At 34.4% G+C, this 15720-nt stretch overlaps 2 protein-coding genes across 2 annotated transcripts in view; one reads left to right on the top strand and one right to left on the bottom strand.

Moving 5' to 3' along the window:
- LOC137648733 (uncharacterized) overlaps positions 1-15720 on the bottom strand; it is a 332677-nt gene that overhangs the window by 127585 nt on the left and 189372 nt on the right. The gene's annotated exons all lie outside the window — the stretch shown is intronic.
- The window catches only part of LOC137648245 (uncharacterized), a 67968-nt gene that overhangs the window by 32265 nt on the left and 19983 nt on the right, over positions 1-15720 (top strand). The gene's annotated exons all lie outside the window — the stretch shown is intronic.

The raw sequence follows: 15720 nt of genomic DNA, 5'->3' as shown, positions 1-15720 counted from the left end.
TCTCACTGAAAATCTGCCTGAGAAAGTTTCAAGAAGATGGGAATAAATGCAATGTTAAATTATAAGTCTGAGATGTCTTCATGTCTAGGATACTCTTCTGGGCTAGTGGATACAGACTTTACGTCATTTCTGATGAATTGTTCTGCAGTCTGTATAAATTTTGTCTACTCTGCCCCCAGATCCATTTCTTAGAGAGCCTAATAGAACTTATCCAAAATGTCTGCTGCTGTGTTCTAGATTGTTGCCATGTTAGGTTTTCCTTTAATGTTCAAGATGATTGCCAATATGGTCCTTGAGTTTCTTCTTTCTGTACTTTGTGCAATATGGATCTTCACAATAGTCCGACATCTTCAGGATGAGGTCACCTATAGTCATCTGTTTATCATCATTTTCTTATAGAAAACCAGCTTTCTTTTGGGCTGTCTTTTGGTCAGCCTCTTACAAGCTCAAATTTGGTATCACTGATAGACTGATACTGCAAAGAAATCTATTACCCTCTCCTGAAGTTGCTGCTGAAAACTTGATGGTAAACACAATCTACTCCATGTAAATCTCGAGCAAATTCAAGTCTACTGTGCACCATGTAAGCTCACTCATCACTATGCTCCTTAAACACACTTTCAACAGTGGTCTTGAAGTCATGAGATATAACTGGAAACAATTATGTGTCATCATATGCACTCTTCTTTCTTGTTCATATTACTGGCTGACACCAAAACTTGCAATGTTCTTGGAAGTTGAATGCAGGTTTTTGTAAATGCAACTGGCAAATTGGGGTTGAAGTACTGGTATCTGTCAGTCCAGGCTATGTTTTGATGTCATCTTCAAGCTGTTCAAGTGCTTTGGTGATTCTGAGACATCCCTTTTCTTGAAGGTTCATAGTTTGCTGACCATACGGGCATAAAGCACAAGGGTCAATGATTAGTAGTGTGTCATTTATAACAGTTCCAAGATACTACTCAAACCCTATTCCTGTGGAATAAAAGCTGAAACATCTTCCAAAATTAGATGCTAAAAAGTGTGTGTAATGAATTTTCAACCACAATTTTATAACTATTCAGTCTATTTTTCCATGAATTTTATTCTGGAATACTAGGATGTGTGTAGAAAACACTCGTGCAAAAAGAAATTCTGTTACAATTTGTTCTATGTACAGCTGTTTTGGACCCTAGAATGATTGGACTGATCCCCATAATTTTGGTTACATAACGGGTGAGAAATGGATAAAACACAAGATAAGCAGTTGGCAAAATATATGGTTCATGTATAATTGAAATTGAAGTACATAATTGTCCAATGAACTTCACACAAAACATTCATGAATTTCACTCTAATTTTAATTATCTTCACAAAATAGATTACATTCCCCAAAAGCACTTCATACATTCAAGGCAGTCATTGAGTAACTGAAGAGGATATCTTAAAAAAACAAGTGAAGTATGAAAACATCAGGGAACTTTCTTAAGATGAAGTCAGAAGTTTTAATTGATCCAAAACATTAGGTATTGATTACATAAATCAAAAGAAAAACAAAAAAGGGTCTTAAAAGGGTTTGACAAAAGCTCATGAGCAATGTCATTGCCACCTCAAACATCAATAAAAAACTTGAAACACTGGTGCATAGTTCACATTTTTTTTAAAATTTATAGTAAGTTATTCATTTGACCCTTTTAATTCAAACAAAACATTCTACAGTGGCCAGCACATCACCATTTCTGTTGTCGCATAAATTAAACTGTCAAACAACTATCAATGTTTACCATAATTGAAATGGCTGTATGAGTTAAGCCACTCATGCAAAAACATGTCATGGAGCTAAATTTGCATATCTTGAGAACATATGTATAAATCTTTACCCATGGGCTGTCATTAGTTAACATCATAAACCTCAAATCATCCCCTAACCTTACTTAGGATGGTATGTTCTTACACATTATATGGTCTCCACTTACTTGAAATGACCTAAGCTGTCACATCCCTATTCATCGCACATCTCATTATTATCAATATTATTATTATTATTATCATTATTATTATTATTATTATTATTATTATTATTATTATTATTATTATTATTATTATTATTATTATTATTATTATTATTATTATTATTATTATTACTATTATTATTATTTTTGTTGTTGTTGTTGTGAGCTAAGCTACAAGCCTAGTTGGAAAAGCAGGATGCTATAAGCCCAAGGATAAGATAGTCAAGGAAATACAAAGGAAAGTAGCTATAAAACAGGAGATGACAACGGTCAGGTTCGCTGCAGGCATGGACAGAATGTGACACAACCTAGATTTAGTGCAAGAGAAGCTATCATAGTGATGACGACTAAGCTTAACAGGCTAGAGAATTGAAGAGTAATTCTAAAAGAACAAATGATGATAATTAGCTGTGAATTATACCGGTTAGAGGAGGAAAAGACGAACATAACATGCAGTAGGCTTCAGGGGCCTAACCAAAACAACTTCAGTCATAAGGACCTATAGAATGCCCAACAAGGGAAGTGACTTGATGAATAATAACTGCAATATGAACATACAGTAAGGTCAGCATATAGGAGGAAGTTAGTGCAGTCAAGTTAGGTTGCTGCTAATAACGATGAACTGTTCTTAGGTATCAAAGCTTCGAATGTGATCAAGCGGTGTGCACGATGCCTTCTTGAAGAGAGGATTGAGCATCGTGGATCCAGGGTTACAAAGATTATTTACTGAGTATTTACTATGCATTTTCTCCTGAAAGAAATATCTTGGCAGTTTTCTCAGCTAAAATATTTTGGATGACTATACAGTATGTCTCAGATTCAATACGAAACATTAAATGAAATTTAAGTGTTTGTATTCGTCAGAAGTTACCACTAAAGTAAAATTCTGTACTGTTTAAAAGAGCTGAGCCAATTAGCTGAGCCAATTACCGCATGTATTGGAAAGGTTAAAGATCAAACTGGAATGGCACATATCCAGATCGTGATGAATAAGAATGTGATAATTATGATAAGAATCAATGTTGACACCGTTAAACAAGCCAATAGTTTTTATTACTTTGGATGCACTGTCACAAGAGAGAGAGAGAGAGAGAGAGAGAGAGAGAGAGAGAGAGAGAGAGAGAGAGATTAAGAGGAGGATATCCATGGCAAAAGATGCATTTGGAATAATCAAGAAATTAGTCACCAACTTAATAGTATTAATGAATCTAAGGAGGTGGTTTGTGAAATGCTTTGTTTGGTCTGTACTGTTGTATGGCTGTGAAACTTGGACCTTGAGGAAAGCAGGTGAGGAGAGGTTACAGGCTGCAGCAATGTGGTATTGGTGAAAATATTATGAACTGAGATGAACACTAATGAGGTATTGGAGAGCGTGGGAGTTGGGAGAGAGTTTTTAACTTCAGTGAGAGGAAGGTAAATGCGGTTTGTTGGTTACATAGTGAGAATACAAGAATTAGAGCCAGCCTCTCTCTCTCTCTCTCTCTCTCTCTCTCTCTCTCTCTCTCTCTCTCTCTCTCTCTCTCTCTGGTAAATTCGATGGAAGGAGGCAAAAAGGAAGACTTAGAAAATAATATCTGGATGGATTGGTGAGAATAAGTGGAAGAATATTTGTACCTCAGGTGCTGCAGAAAACCAGAAATAGGTGATGAATGACGTGCCATGATTACCGACGTCCTTTGTGATTTGGCACTTGCATGATGATGAATTACGATATAAAGAATTAGACTTAGACCATAGAATAAGAATATAGGAGGATAACTAGAATATTTCAAGAGAAAATATAACTTTTATTTAAATGCTTCCATCATGGCAACGTTAGCGGTTCTTATTTGTATAAAAAAGAACACTATTCTAGTTCTACTTATGAACGGTTTGTGTTTATGACGATAGAACATTATCCTCGCGGCACAGGTGTTTTTCCACACGCACTTCCTTTATCTGATCACTGATCAATTGGAAAAGGCCTTTGGTTCCAATGTATTATATGGTTTTATTGTCTGTGTGTTTGCAGTGAAGAAGGTAACGGATTAGGAAGATCTAGTCTGGTGTTTAACCTAAAACTCTCTGGTAATCGTCGGGTTAGCTTCACTTGGCTATTCCTGTCTGCTCGACTGGGAGTTAAAGGCAAGTACTTCTGTTCAGTTCTTCATTTAGCGAGATTAGGGAAATTGAAATTTTCTGATGGGATCCTTTGGAATATGTTAATCACCAAAGTTGTAGTGTTTTTTTTTTTTTTTTTTTTTTTTTTTGAGGAAACTAAGCTTACTTCTGTTATGGTGTTAGGTAAAGAATCTTAATTTTTTCTAGTTGCTCTTCAACAATAATTCTGAGTCATCTTTAAGCGACATTATCATGGGATTCTGTATCACAGGAATTGAACAGTAATACTCAAGACTAATAACTCCGTTGAAAAACTTTTCATTTAGTGATCAGTGATTTTATTGGAATATGTAATGATAAATGTCATAATATTAACGCCATTCGACCATTGATACAATATATAACTTTTGTTAATAATTTCCTTTGGATAGGTGACGATGAAGACTGTGCAGATTTGGACTTTCCAATTATCAAACATTGTAGGAATGCATAAAAAATACTTTGACAAAGCAGTTTCATTGTACCGACATTATTTGATTTAGCATGTATCGAACTAAAATGGGTTATGGGGGGAGGTCATCTTTTCTATAGAGGATACGTAAACTGTTTTACATGACTATGGACAAAGTAACCATTGCAATGGACTAAAAAGTGGAGCAACTGAAAAAAAAGGACTGCAACCCTATACACATATTGGTGGGATATGTCATTATTTAGGACAGGCATTTAAATATACAGATTGAAAAATTATTATGAAATGTATGTGAACAATTAAATATAAAAGAGCTAATAACATTCATCAAAGGTGCACCAATATCTAGCTAAATGAAATAGGAACTGTGGGATTCGGTGCAACTGAAGATTACGATAAAATTGTAACAATTAATACGATAGATAATTGAACTGGAGCAGTTATTATTATTATCATTATTATTATTATTATTATTATTATTATTATTATTACTTGCTAAGCTACAGCATTAGTTAGAAAAGCAGGATGCTATAAGACAAGGGACACCAACAGGGAAAATAGCCCAGTGGGGAAAGGAAACAAGGAAATGTATGTAAGAAATTTTGAAAGAAATGAATAGGGCTACTGTAAAAGATCATAGCCCAACCCCAACTGAAGGGTTTGATCCAAACCCAAAATAAAGGGATGACTGTAAACCCAAAATGATTGACAGCAGTATGTGATTCAGTATACTCGTTTTCCGGTACACATGTATGACCGCATCATTGTTTAATGTCACACACACACACATATATATACATATATATATATATATATATATATATTATATATATATACAGAGAGAGAGAGAGAGAGAGAGAGAGAGAGAGAGAGAGAGAAAGAGAGAGAGAGAGAGTGCACTGCTCTTCATTTCTTATATCATAATACAGTAACAAACAATTCTTTTATTCTCCATCTTCCTTATCATTAAAAAATGAGAGAGAGAGAGAGAGAGAGAGAGAGAGAGAGAGCACTGCTCTTTATTTCTTATATCATAATACAGTAACAAACAATTCTTTTATTCTCCATCTTCCTTATCATTAAAAAATGCGAGAGAGAGAGAGAGAGAGAGAGAGAGAGAGAGAGAGAGAGAGCGCACTGCTCTTCATTTCTTATATCATAATACAGGAACAAAAAATTGAGAGAGAGAGAGAGAGAGAGAGAGAGAGAGAGAATTTCTTATATCATAATACAGTAACAAACAATTCTTTTATTCTCCATCTTCCTTATCATTAAAAAATGAGAGAGAGAGAGAGAGAGAGAGAGAGAGAGAGAGAGCACTGCTCTTTATTTCTTATATCAGAATACAGTAACAAACAATTTTTTATTCTTTATCTTCCATAAAATTAAATAAAGCAATATTTGATGGTAATATTGATAAATAAGGAACAACGAAGTAAACCAAGTCTGGAAAACAAGAAAGTAAAATCGAACGAAAAATGACAATAAAAGACAAGTTAAATAACGGCGAGGAGGGAATCGTCAGTAGATCATTTGATTAAACTCAGTACATAGATTAAAAGCATTTAGGGGCACCAGGATACAAATGGTTTGGATATGCTTCCAAGTGCTTTGACAATGTTTGCATATCAGACTGCATAATAGAACTTGTGTGGAAAGAGGCCTCAGTAATATATGAAATGAACAAGAAAGGACGAGCAGGAGTGGACACTCCTGTAGCAAAACAGAAGAAATAAGGTTGTAGGGAAAGTAGACACACTATGATTGGGCCAAAATTATTCTATAGTGACAGATAAGGGGAATGCTATAAGTTAGAAGAGTCATACTCACAAGGGATAAAGAAATAGAAGTAGTGATATATGTGAACGACATAATGTTCCCAAGCAACATGAAGGAAGAGTGGAAGTGCCCAACGCCATAGAATGGATATCTTTCAAAAGATCACATCTATTACCAAGTTAAAAAAGTCAGAAGTGTTTACCATTCAAAGTAAGAAGTGGGATGAGAAGGTAAATGGGAAGGCTAAAATGGAGAGATGATGATAGTAACTGAATATATATGTTTTGGAGAAAAGTAAAATAAAGATCATAAATTCATTACTAAAAAAAAAGGTAGGGAAAATGTAATTCGTGAGGCATGAAAGATGGACACGTGGCATTGGGGGGGGGGGAGTCCTAGAAATACAAATAATAATATGAAACTATAGCAATCACAATTATCTTGACAGATGTGGAAACATTGATAAGAATAATTATTGACTGTAGAAAATTACAGTTTTGTACTGTGATGTTACAAGACAAATGAGCTATTTTCGCAAGTGTCAAAAAGGTTAAAGATCAGAAATATAATTCTACTCAGGAACTGACTATGTTAATGGAGATGGAATATAATCGTCCTCGCACAGGTGTTTTTGTTTGAGAATGGGTTAATGGTCACAAAATAATTATGTACTGTATGTACTACCTGTGATACGTACACAAAACGATATTTGTGTATTTGTGTAGTGTTGTGTTTAATATTATTACTGGTGTGTTTTGAGGAGGTGGCGAAAGGGTGTGCTACGTACTAGGATTGCATGGAAGTGTATGCATGATTACTGACACACATTTACATACACAAATAAGTATACACATATATATATATATATATATATATATATACTGTATATATACATATATATATACTGTATATATACATACATATATATATGTATATATATATATGTATATACTGTATATATACATATATATACTTTATATATACATATATATGTATATATATATATATATATATATATATATATATATATATACAGTATATATATACACACACGCACACACACATATATATACATGTGTGTATATATATATATATATATATATATATATATATATATATATATATATATATCATCATCATCATCATCATCAGCCTTTACTAGTCCAATGCAGAATAAAGGCCTCAGACATATCCTTCCACTTGCGTCCGTTTATGGTCTTTCTGTGACAGTCAACGCCCGCAAACTTCCTTAGCTTGTCAATCCATCATTTTCTCTTCCTTCTCTTGCTTCTCTTACAATCTCTAGGGACACATTCTGTTATTCTTAATGTCAATCTATTATCTGTCATTCTCATTATATGCCCTGCCCATGTCCATTTCTTTTTCTTATATGTTGTTAGAATATCCTCTACTCTAGTTTGCTTTCGTATCCAGGTTGCTCTTTTTCTATCTCTTAGTGTTATTCCCATCATTATTCTTTCCATAGCTCTTTGAGTTGTAACTAGATTATGTTTAAGGCTCCAAGTTTCTGATGCATAGTTAATACTGGTAGTACCATCTCATTAAATACTTTTCTTTTTAGAGAAAGTGGCACTAAACTTTCATAATCTCATTTTGTTTACCAAAAACTCTGCATCCCATGATTATCCTTCTTTTACTTTCGGTCTTGTATCCTCGGGAAACACTTACTGTCCGTCCTAAGTATGTACATTCATTAATAATTTCAAGATTTTCGTCTATAACTCGTTTGTCGTCTCTCTGCTTTTTCATTGAACATTATTAGTTTTACTCATATTCATGTTCAGTCCTACAATCTTCTATCATTTTTCGTAATTCCTCCCATGATTCACTAAACACAACTCTATCATCTGCAAATCTCAAGTTGTTAAGGCATTCCCCATTAATATTAATTCCTACTTTTTCGAATCTAAACTCTCAAAAACTTCTGCTAGGCATGCTGTGAATAATTTAGGAGTGATGAGGTCTTCCTCTCTAGCACCTTTCTCAATCGGAATTTTTTCTCTCTATATAGTTTCAGAATTGTACTTTCTGTATGGATATCTTCAAGTGTTCTAACATAAGATTCTTCTATTTCTTGCTTCTGAAGGGCTTTCATTACTGCTGATGTTTTGACAGAATCAAAAGCTTTCTCATAGTCTATAAATGCCATACATAGTAGTTTGTCATACTTTGTTTATTTTCCATTAACTGGTTAATTACATGAATATGGTCAGTTGTTGAATACCCACTTCTAAAGCTTGTCTGCTCTCTTAGTTGATTAAAGTCTAGCTTTATATCTATTCAGCTTAATATGATCTTTGTAAACATTTTATAAATATTAAATGTTATATATATATATATATATATATATATATATATATATATATATATATATATATATATATATATATATATATATAGATAAGCATATTTACACGCATATATCCTACACTAATTGATTTACCCTGGCTGCTTTTCAAAGCACGAATTGAGTTTCAAATATGTATAACCCACCAAGTTATCAGAACTGGACGTCCTAAATATCTAAGAGAATTATTATTATTATTATTATTATCATTATTATTATTATTATTATTATTACTAGCCAAGCTACAACCCTAGTTGGAAAAGCAAGATGCTAAAAGCCCAAGGGCTCCAATAGGGGAAAATAGCCCAGTGAGGGAAGGAAATAAGGAAACAAATAAATGATGAGAACAAATTAACAATAAATAATTCTAAAAACAGTAACATCATCAAAACAGATATGTCATATATAAACTATTAACAACGTCAAAACAGATATGTCATATATAAACTATCAACAACGTCAAAACAGATATGTCACATAAAAACTATTAACAACGTCAAAACAGATATGTCATATATAAACTATAAAAAGACTCATGTCAGCCTGGTCAAAATAAAAACATTTGCTGCAACTTTGAACTTTTGAAGTTCTACTGATTCAACTACCCGATTAGGAAGATCATTCCACAACTTGGTCACAGCTGGAATAAAACTTCTAGAATACTGTGTAGTATTGAGCCTCATGATGGAGAAGGCCTGGCTATTTGAATTAACTGACTGCCTAGTGTTACGAACAGGATAAAATTGTCCAGGGAGATCTGAATGTAAAGGATGGTCAGAGTTATGAAAAATCTTATGCAACATGCATAATGAACTAATTGAATGACAGTGCCAAAGATTAATATCTTGATCAGGAATAAGAAATTTAATAGATCGTAAGTTTCTGTCCAACAAATTAAGATGAGAATCAGCAGCTGAAGACCAGACAGGATAACAATACTCAAAACAAGGTAGAATGAAAGAATTAAAACACTTCAGAATAGACTGATCACCGAAAATCTTGTAAGACTTTCTCAATAAGCAAATTTTTTGTGCAACTGAAGACACAGGCCTAATGTGTTTCTCAAAAGTAAATTTGCTGTCGAGAATCACACCTAAAATTTTAAGTCATACAAATTTAAAGAAACATTATCAATACTGAGAGCCGGATGTTGAGGAGCCACCATCCTTGACCTACTTACAATCATACTTTTAGTTTTGTTAGGATTCAACTTCATACCTCATAATTTGAACCATGCACTAACTTTAGCTAGATCTCTATTAGGGGATTCACCAACCCCAGATCTACATTCAGGGGATGGAATTGATGCAAAGAGAGTAGCATCATCTGCATATGCAACAAGCTTGTTTTCTAGGCCAAACCACATGTCATGTGTATATAGTATGAAAAGTAATGGGCCAAGAACACTACCCTGTGGAACACCGGATATCACATTCCTAATACTCACTATGGTGCCCATCAACAACAACTCTGAGATCTATTACTTAAAAAATCAATAATAATGCTAAGAAACAACCCACCCACTCCCAACTGTTTGAGTTTGAAAATAAGGGCCTCATGATTAACACGGTCAAAGGCAGCACTAAAATCAAGGCCAATCATACGAACTTCCTGACTACAATCAAGAGATTTCTGTACAGCATTGGAGATTGTAAAAAGGGCATCACATGCTCCAAGGCCTTTACGAAAACCAAATTGCAAACTAGGGAATAGATGATTACCTTCAGCAAACCCATTAAGATGTTTTGCCAGAAGATGTTCAAAAACTTTAGATAATATGGGAGTTATGGAAATTGGGCAGTAATCAGTTGGACTTGAGCTACACCAAACACATTTACATAGAGGAGTAACATTACCAATTCTCCAACATGTGCTAAAAGGTCTTCTTGCTAACTTGTGCAAAATAACAGATAACTTTGGAGCTAAGAAATCTGCTGTCTTTATAAAAAATAACTAAGGAAAAATACCATTTGGGTCTACACTTCCATAAGCATCAAGGTCCATCAAAAGAGCTTTGATTTCACGAGATCGAAAAGCTAAACTAGTTAGATTAGCCTCAGGAAAACAGGAATGAGGAAGTTCAAGTTTCTCATTACTCTATTTCCTGTCGAAAACATCAGCCAAAAGGGTTGCCTTTTCCTTTGGACAGTGAGTGACTGAGCCATCTGGTTTAAGTAAAGGAGGAACTGTTGCATCTACACCAAAGAGTGCAGATTGAAGGGTAGACCACCATTTATGTTCCTGAGTTGTACCAGAAAGGGTTTTTTTTATGGTTAAATTGTATTCCTTTTCAGTTGAGGCATAAACTCTCTGAGCAAAAGCTTAAAGCTGAGTATAGTTATTCCACGTCAAATCTGATCTGTTACCCTTCCAAAGATGATAGGCCTCCTGCTTCTCCAAATAAGCACGTCTACAATCATCACTGAACCACGGTTTGTCCTTCACTCGGTACCTTAGCACACGAGAAGGGATACGCCTATCAATTATGTTGACTAGATTCTCATTCAACGGGACAACAGGATCAACACTACTATATAATTGTGACCAATTCATGCACAAAACATAATGCAAAATCCCATTCCAGTCTGCTTGGGATTTCATATAAATTTTACAAAAGTATGATACATCAGGGACAGGCTGCTCAGTCTTCACTACTAATGAAATCAAGGCATGATCAGAAGTCCCAGCTGGAGAACCAACCTTACTAGTTATAACGCTACATATTATACAGCCAACAAATCGTATTGACACGAGAATAGTTACAGATGGTTTCAAATTATGGGAACCCAGATATTATGTCTACTGTAAGCTCTAGAGCCTTTAAATATGTGGCCCCGAGACTATACAATAAGCTCCCTTAAGACATCCGAAAGACCGAATTTATTAGGGCTTTTAAGATTAAACAAAATTTTCTTATTCTCTAAGTGCTTCGATAATGTGGATTTCACAATAAGCGAGCAATATGCAGTGTAAAGTGTTGAATACCTTGGAAAGCATAAAATAAAATAATGTGAAGGTCCTGTAGATAGTAGGGTTCCTCTGCTGTATAGGACCAGAAAAGCAGCCCATAAAAGTAAAAAAGTATATATATATATATATATATATATATATATATATATATATATGTATATATGTGTTTATATATATATGTATATATGTGTTAATATATATATATATATATATATATATATATATATATATATATATATATAATATATATATGTGTGTGTGTATATATACACATACATACATACATATATACATACATACACGTGTGTATGTGTTTTTTAATGTACTCTCAATCTTTATTTTCTTGGAAAATTTTAATTGTTTAGTTTAGTTTGATTTGTGTAAACGTTTCTACTTTCCAAAGACTCAGCAATAAAAATGTGCATGGTAGCTCTGGTAGGCTTACTCTTATTCAAATGTGTGTGTGTGTGTGTGTGTGTGTATTTATAAGGGAAACTATAAAAAATGTGAACAGAAGACAAAAGATTTGTTCCTTTATAAAAATCATTGATATAAGAAAAATTGAACGATGTAAGTTTAAAAAGGCCTCAGAGACCATCTGATACACAAAGGAACCATGAGGATAAAAAACAAAAATGTATTCTCTTTTAGACCAGTAATCTATAAAATTCGCGTTTATTCTTATTTCTATTATTTAGGGATTTTTTTAGCCATAGGTTTTTATTTTATAAAGATTACACAACAAAAGCAAAACATCAGGAAGGATCATCCCTTCTGCTCTGTAATAATAACAAGACAAATGCTAGGATACACAAACACTCAGGGGTCATACTTATAATACATGGCACAGGGAAGATTAAATAGAAACCAGAGAGAGAGAGAGACTTCAAACACTTGTAAATTGTACAGTATTTTCCTGTTGATATTTGATATCCTCTCGTTTCATAGGATAACCTACAGGATGGATGGAAGACTTCTCCTCATCTTCTTTCTGAACCACATCCTTATCTCGCAAGGGCGACATGCCAGAGAAGCTGCAGGTTAGTCCATTTTCTTTTCGTGGTGGACGACGATGAAGACTGACGGGCCCTTGAATGGACCTTTACAAAAAGAGAAAGAAAGTTACAGGAACCAAATAAACCACGACACTAGAAAGAGAATCACAGAAGTTGTTCTTTACTTGAAGGTCTCTCATCAGTGGCAGAGGCAAGTGACAGAATAATGTCTTACAGATTGACTACAAATATAACGAGCGCCAAAGCTTCCTTTCCCCACAAGCTGATAATGCCTCTGTAGACGGACATATAGGCCTATCACAAACTCCCCTTCTTAGCTTACAAAGACTATGAGGTTGCAGACAGTATTGAAAAACAATGTGATTAAGTGGGCATGAACTCATGACCCAAAGACTGCAAGTCAAGAGACCTTTTCCATAGTCTACCACAACCCTTTGGGAATGTACAGAAACAATTACCAACCGACGAACCAGAGTAATGTCTCTCCTGATCTGTGAATATAGGAACGTCTCATTTGTCTTGTTCGAGGGGAGTTATGTTTCTTTTGATCTACACGATATCCAATACCATACTGAATCTCCCATTTGATGCATATTGATCTGTTTCAGGATGTGAATTCAACGGAAAGGTTTTAAGAAATGGCCAAAAATTACCAGGATGTTTCAGTGTGTACTGCAGCCAAGGAATGTGGGTGCAAAGCAGAAAAATCAACCCAGAATGTTAGTAAGACTTCAAGTTTTACAAGTCTGTATAGTTCTTCTAACTATATCTCACTACATCTGTCACTGTGTATGTTTCATCATTATCAGCATCATCATCATCAGATATAACTAGTCCACTACAGAACAAAGGCCCCAGAGATGTCCTTCCACTCCCATCTGTTTATGTATATATATATATATATATATATATATATATATATATATATATATATATATATATATATATATATATATATAAAACATATATGTATATATATCTACACAGTCTGCTCATAGTTTTTATGGGTTTTATCTTCACAGATTAGGTCATTCACGATACAGAGAACCACATAAAGTATTACATAAAAAAAATCATGTATTCACACTTTGGCGATAAATACTCTCGAGGCTTGGCGATTTCCAACTGACTGCGCTCCTTTGAATTGGCCTGCTTTACGCTTTTTCCTTCACTGCACAGCTCAACACCTTATCTCTTGCTGAACCGGCCTAACTCTCACATCGTATCTCACGCTTCAGTCCTCTGTGTAGAATCAATCATATTGTGATGTATAAAACATGTACATATCCAGTGTCTTTATAGTGATTTTAGTATAAAGTATGATACGTATATTACTCTATCAAACGCACCAAATTCTGTAAATGCTTCAGATTTACAGAATAGAACTTTGTACATAAACGGTTAGTGGTGTTGTGCTGATACTTTTTCTTTTAATCATTAATATGTAGCCTAAGTGTATTGGTGTTATTGTAATATTAACTACAGTACTGAACTGTACACAAAATACTGTAATTTATAGCAGTTATATTAAATATCGGCTATGTGTAGAGTGAGTTGAAACTGTGCAAGTCGAAATGCTGAATACTGTGAACAATTCCAAGTGTTACCTTAGCTAATTAAGCTGTATTGTAGTGATAGTACTATACATACATAACACATGTTTACACTTACAGTTAATGAAATGTGCTCATACACTGACACAATACTTATACTGTGATAGAAACCAAGTAAAAACAATATAGTGCAGTATAGTGGATTAGCTAGTGTATTAGTCGACCTCGAATAGCCAATGGGCATTGAGTTGGTAGGTTATGGGTTGACCCACCCAACGACAGCAAGCATTTACGCATTCTCGTTTTTCGTGGCTTTCTTACCTAACCACCGTGAATAAGGAGGGCTGACTATATGTATATTTATATATGTATATAATTATATATATATATATATATATATATATAGATATAGATATATATATATATATATATATATATATGTATATATATATATATATATATATATATATATATATATATAAAATTTAAGAGGGAAAATGAATGAGTAAAACTAAGATATTGTTCAATGAAAATACAGACAACAAATAAGAGTTATAGACGAACCTCTAGATTGTTAAGGAATACAGTATACATATTTAGGACAGACAAAGGCCTGGGGACAGAGGGTAAGTGTTTCCCAAGGACGGGAGACCAAAATTAAAAGAAGGATTAGCAAGGGATGGAGAGCTTTTGGTAAACAAAATGAGATTAGGAAAAGTAAAATGAGTCTTTCTCTAAAAATAAAATCATTTAACCAAATGGTCATACAGTAATCCCTCGCCATTTCGCGGCTCAAGTTTCACGGCCTCAGTGCATCGTGGATTTTCAAAAATATCAAAAAAGAAAAAATGCTGGGAAAGTTACGTAAGCGCTAGCAGAAGGCAGGGAGACTACATTAGAACATCAGGTATCAACACAAAGATGGCGCGGAACTCAAAATCCACCTTTCTGTTTCACTGGCCATCTCGGCTTCAGAATCTCGCAAGCTGATTGGCCAAGCCGCCAAGACGCTTTACCCAGCATCTCTCTTTGCTGTGCGCCCTGCAAAGGGAGACCGCATTCATCGTTCTCTCTTGCTCGTGTTGCTTAGTTTTGCCGCAAGGAACTTTTAGCTGTTTTCTTGTGCTTTTTCAAGTGCAAAATAGTGCTTGTGACGCCCTTGAAAATGGCTCCTAAACGTCCTCTACCCTCTACATACTCTAATGAACCAAAGAAGAAGAGAAAAATTAAGACAGTGAACGAGAAAGTGAAATTATTGTACATACTTAAGGCAGGCAGTAGCTATGCATCTGTTGCCTGCATTTACGGAGTGAATGAATCGACGGTACGCTACATAAAAAAAGATGAAATGAAAATCCGTAAAACTGCCTCAATAACGTTCTCCAAGGACACTAAGCATGTTGTGACTCATCATAATAAGACGATTGTGCAAATGGAGAATGCATTATTAATGTGGATATCGGACTGTCGGGAA

The sequence above is a fragment of the Palaemon carinicauda genome, chromosome 10, assembly GCF_036898095.1.
Source record: "Palaemon carinicauda isolate YSFRI2023 chromosome 10, ASM3689809v2, whole genome shotgun sequence".
NCBI lineage: Eukaryota > Metazoa > Arthropoda > Malacostraca > Decapoda > Palaemonidae > Palaemon > Palaemon carinicauda.
Note: the sequence above shows the minus strand (reverse complement) of the source record. Positions and strands in the feature narration are given on the sequence as shown.